At 44.2% G+C, this 5,650-nt stretch overlaps 1 long non-coding RNA gene across 1 annotated transcript; it reads right to left on the bottom strand.

Annotated features, from left to right (window-relative positions):
• Positions 1-2,489: 2,489 nt before the first annotated feature.
• On the bottom strand, positions 2,490-5,313 carry LOC123480437 (uncharacterized). The gene is made up of 3 exons (XR_006656452.2): positions 4,937-5,313; positions 4,257-4,388; positions 2,490-3,208 (listed from the first exon to the last, which is right to left on the bottom strand). It is a non-coding gene; the product is annotated as an uncharacterized lncRNA (long non-coding RNA).
• Between the last annotated feature and the right edge of the window lie 337 nt (positions 5,314-5,650).

The raw sequence follows: 5,650 nt of genomic DNA, 5'->3' as shown, positions 1-5,650 counted from the left end.
GTCTGGCAAAGGAAATAGACTTCCAGGAAGTCTGGGAAGCTCAGAGAGTCCCAAAGAAGCTGGACCCAAGGAGGAACACACCAAGGCACATCACAATTACATTACCCAGGATTAAACAGAAGGAGAGAATCTTAGAAGCAGCAAGAGAAAAGGACACAGTTACCTCCAAAGGAGTTCCCATAAGATTGTCAGCTGATTTCTCCAAAGAGACCTTACAGGCAAGAAGGGGCTGGCAAGAAATGTTCCAAGTCATGAAAGGCAAGGACCTACATCCAAGATTGCTCTATCCAGCAAAGCTATCATTTAGAATGGAAGGGCAGATAAAGTGCTTCTCAGATAAGGTCAAGTTCAAGGAGTTCATCACCACCAAGCCCTTATATGAAATGTTAAGGGGATTTATCTAAGAAAAAGAAGATAAAAATATGAACAATAAAAATGACAGCAAACTCACAGTTATTAACAACCACACCTAAAACAAAAACAAAAGCAAACTAAGCCAACAACTAGAACAGGAACAGAACCACAGAAATGGAGATCACATGGAGGGTTGTCAACAGGGGAGTGGGAGGGGAAGAGAGGGGGGGAAAGGTACAGAGAATAAGTAGCATAAATGGTAGGTAGAAAATAGACAGGGGGAGGGTAAGAATAGTGTAGGAAATGTAGAAGCCAAAGAACTTATATGTGTGACCCATGGACATGAACTATATGGGGGGAATGTGGGAGGGAGGGGGTGGGCAAGGTGGAGTGAAGTGGGGGAAATGGGACAACTGTAATAGCATAATCAATAAATATATTTTAAAAAAAGAAATGAAATACTTGAAACAGTTATTCACAGTGTTTCATTGCTCAGAATAATTTACATTTTAAACGAAAATCAGAACTAAAGCCACAGCAACCTGCTCCTAACAGGAAATTACAGGTATTAATGAGGAAGACATGTTTAGACAGAAAGGTCTTCAATTACCACCCAAGTAAAAAAGGGGTGGCTTTTGAATTGAGGCTTTTTTTAAGGTCATCGGTGTCCCTGCACAGGAAAGGTGTCGCCATTAGCATTGTGTGATTTAGAGTGAGCTTGGATTTTGGAGCCAGGCAGATCCAGATTGGAATCTCAGTCCAGCCATTTACTAGCTTAGAAGCTTGTACAATGTTTTTAATCCTTTGAGCCTCAGTTTTCTCATCTGTAAAACAGGGATAATACCCACTTCCTAGGGCTGCTGTGGGGATTAGTGCTGGGTGAAAGGATAAAGTCAGTGCCGTTTGCTATGTGGTGCCATTTGCTGAGCAGGCATATGACCTTGTTAAACATGACTGCCAGTTTAGTCTTCTGAGCTTGTCCCCAGGACTGGAAATTACTGAAAAGCAAGAACAGAACTAACCACTCCCTACAACCACAGGCAGAAGAAAACATTGGAACAAACTGAAGCCTCCTGTTACAATGCCCCAACAGCCCAGGGGCCGCACAACAGCAACTCCCTCACTGACTTTTTCAACCCAATTATAATCCTGTAAAAGCTCAAATACCCCATCCCTCAATGCCGGTGCATATCGGTGCACCCTGCCCTTTCCCTGTCTTGGGAAAGTAAAATAAAACCTTTATTCTTTGCACATTATTTTCTTTGTGAATTCCTTCACAGCGCATGTCAACAACCACCCTAACACTGGGCATGCTGTGTACAGTAAGTGCTACTTCCTCTGCCTCTTCCCTTGATGAAGCTGCTCAGATGGCAGAGTAAGTTTTGAAGAAGGTTAGACAGTAACACCACTTGTGATTTTAATTATGAGATTGTATATGTAAGTTCTTTCCTAGGTAATTTTTCACAGAGTATTTCCCAGAAATAGTTCCAAATCAAGCCCATGGCTGCTTCACTCAGAATTCCTATAGATATCAAGGACTCTTCTGGATGTGAGATAGCCACATAGTTTCACGTTTCTTTCTACTCTTTCCATGGGCTGCGAAGCCACGGTCTTTAGTTAACAATCACTTCTGCTTGGTGTGGCGCAGAGGAGTAGAATCTGTGTAGAGCTATCCCTGCTGCATGAGCCATGAAAGGACAGGTCACGCATTTGAGCCAATCCACGTCATAGATCCAGGGGGTCAGGTTCCCCACATCCTGGAGAAACCATCAACACATCAACACTCACTTGGCTATTAGCCTGGTCTCATGTGTGAAGATGTCTCACCAAGTCGTTTTATTATTGCCCACCTATTCTCTCTCCTTTTGTTTTCAGGGAAGGTTCCAAAGTATTCACAGCTCCCCAGCACATTGAGTTCCATAGAAACAGAATTCTATGAAGACAGAAGGTAATTCAATGAATTTAAGATTGCTAGCAGGGGTTAGGTGTATCCACCCCGCTTTTAATTTTGGTCATAAAAATGCACTGAGGTAGTTCATTTTTCTCATCCCTTGTAAATTCTTATCAAAAGTCAAGGCATTAGTGAAAGGTTTTCTTAGGCTCTGCCAAGAAAGGAATGCCAATCAGCCACAAAATTAGGCAGTACAGAGCTTTATTGGGGTTTGCACACCCGGGCAAAAGTCTCCGGTCAGTGGATCGGGCGAGGAAGTCACCCCAAGCAGGAAATACGGCGTCGTCGGGGGTTTTAAGCACCAAATTCTGATTGGCTCCCCTCAGGGGCTAGGGATTGGTTTCCTGGAGCAAAGCCACAGTCCATCATTGGTGGTTTGATAGGATAAGGGGTGGGCTTAGGTTGCCAGGTGGATATCCCCGCCCATCCTGACAATTAGTATTTTAAAGCTTCATATATTCGGTGGATTATAGTGATGTACTTTACTGCCATGACCTTTTCAATATTTTCTAATTTGCTTGACTGAGCCTGGAACTCTCCTCTGTTTACAGCGTTATTGATATCCACAGTAGGCACATAGAATAAATAATCACACTGAATTCTTCAAGGGATTGCAAAGGTGGGGGCAGTCCCCATACCAACCATGTCAATCTAGCAGGGAAACATGGATGCTGTCCTTTTCCCTTAAGTCTTTGGAAGGGAAATTCAGGAGAGAATAACTTTGTTCTGAGGAACAGGGAGAAAGGATCATATTCCAAAGATCCTGGAACAGAGTATGGTACTTTGCTCTACACACATGGTATGACACACAGGTGAAGACTTTCTTCCTCCTTTCAACATTTTATCCAGCTGTCAGAATTCCCTCAGGCCTGAGACTTTTGACTTTGTACCAGTTACAAGTACCTATAATAATAACAACATAGTTAACATTTTGAAGTCTTCAACGTTCTGGGCAAAATGCCCAGAATATCCTGTCACGTTATTCTCATAACAACCCTTTGAGGTGGATACTTTAATAATTTCCATTTTATGGATGAAGTATTTAGATAACTTTTGGCCCTTACTGGGGAGTTCAGTTGGTTAGAGTGTCATACCCATATGCCTAGATTGCGGTTTCGATCCCTGGTCAGGGCACATGTAAGAAGCAACCAATGAATATATAAATAAGTGGATAAACAAACCGATGTTTCTCTCTACCTTCCTCTCTCTCTAAAATCATTTTTTAAAAAAGTTAGATAACTTCCCATAATTAAGTGCTAAAGCTGAAATTCACACCCTGGTCATTTGACTTCATTCCCCCTGGTGTTCATAAAAGTTTACCACTCAGATTTCCTGCTGCAAGGAGCATAGCTGACTGACAGCCCCAGATGCTGGCCCTCTGGATCCACCAAGGCATTTATTTGTACCATGAGCTGTTCCCAGCCAATGACTGAGGGTTCCGAGTGCTGGCCCATTCCTGCCAGACACAAGACTCTTCCAACACGTGACTGTAAGTAAGGAACTCCCCTCAGTCCGGCCAAAATTTCTTAGAACTGCGCTGTAGTTGAGGTTATTCCTATCCAGCTTCCTTCCTTCTCCGTTCACAGGTATCAGACCTGCTTCATGATCCTGCTTCCTCCCGTTTATCCTTTCGAAAGCACTTCCCCCAATAAATCTCTTGCACATCTAATCATGTCTGGGCACCTGCTTCTTGAAGAATTCAAACAACACGCTACCCTTGCTAGAGTGGCATAAACCTCTCTATCCTTATCTGCTTACTTCAAGAGTCAAGCAAGGATTGCCAATGACATTTTAGACTGATGGGCTGTGCATCTCTCAAAGACCTTTGCTGATTTCAAACTACTACTTTCCTCATACCCACTCTATTTTCTCCATCTAATGAAAAAAAATACATATGGTCTACAACTGTATCCAGATTTCTTAGAAGGACCACAGAAAAGTTTGACCAAACCTCGGAGACAGTATGAGGAGATAGGAAGGCCCGTGGAATATGAGAACAGCAGTCCTGGAGGGTGTTCCCAGAGTTACGTGAACATAGTGCAACGAGCATCAAAGCTCATTCATCAAACACCAACCAAGTTCTCTGAAATAATGACACAAAAAAATAATTCAGGAAACACTAGGAAGGGTAGCCTAATTCCCCCCTCTTATTGTAAGTCCCAATGCGCAATGATGTATTAAAAGCCCCTAGAGGATCTGCGGCAACGAAACTGGTATAAACCCCCACATTTATTTGATGAGGTATCTGCTTTTTAACGCCCCTTGGAACTAGGGACCCGGAGTCTGTGCACGTAGCCATGTTGGTATATAAGTTTCCCTGCTTCGTCTCTCCCCAAACCTAGTCTTCGAGTTTTCATTCTCAAGGGGAATTGTTTGTTTACCCTGTTGTATGAGTGGTAGCTGAAAGCTTTTCTCGTTACTAGGGATTCCTCACTCATTCATTCCAAAGGCATTCAATGACAACTTTAAGTTCTGGGCTAATCTTTGTGGGAAGTAGTTATGAACCTGGCTCCAGCCTTCTAAAGGGACTTAGACCTAGAGGAGGAAAGGTAAGGCGTGCAAATAGATCACTCAACAGGGGCCCTAAAGTAATTACATCCCAGAAAATAGAGAACACCCCGCTGAGATCACCTGCTGATGTCTGAGAATGGAAAAGCAGCGGGGATGGGGGGACAAGAGCCGGATTTGTGCCGTCCGATTCGTTAACGAGGTAACCAAGGTTAAAGCAAGGTGTGGCCCCGAGCCTGGTTCCTCCGCAGTCACCAAACTCCAAATCCCACCGAATGGAGCTTCTGTATTTGCCGCCTGCCGTTCCTCCTTCACTCCATTCTCAGAGCAGGTTTTTTCCCCTATACTTAACTACCTATGCGCTAAGACTTGAGCGTCACCATCCTCCAGGTAAGAACCAGCTCCCGTTATCCGAAATTTCCACCAAAGCCCCTGGTTTAAGGTTGCTAAAATCAGAGTTTGTGAATCCTGACTCAACTAGATCCAACTCGGATTCCGTAGAACCGGAAGGGAGGCCTACAGTTTCAGCAAGGTTCCGGGAGGGCGGGGTGGGGGGCGGGGAATTAGAATGAGGTGTCTATCACATTTCCCCGAATATATTGTCTCAGGCGCAGGCCAAGTGTATCAAAGTACTCTTTATGAAGTATTTTCCTCTAAAAAGATGGCTACGACGGAACTCACGTTTCTTTTCATGATTTTTAATTTTGTCCCCCACACCCTTCGCCCGCGCCTCGCTAGACAGGCAGCCTCTGGCCACCCTCCGAGGTCCTGATTTTGAAAAGAGGAGCGGGCCAATCAGAGTGGAGCGCTGCTTGGCGCTGCCGTTTGAGCCTGGGC

The sequence above is a fragment of the Desmodus rotundus genome, chromosome 7, assembly GCF_022682495.2.
Source record: "Desmodus rotundus isolate HL8 chromosome 7, HLdesRot8A.1, whole genome shotgun sequence".
In the NCBI taxonomy this organism is placed as follows: Eukaryota; Metazoa; Chordata; class Mammalia; order Chiroptera; family Phyllostomidae; genus Desmodus; species Desmodus rotundus.
This window is presented reverse-complemented; position numbering and strand designations above follow the sequence as displayed.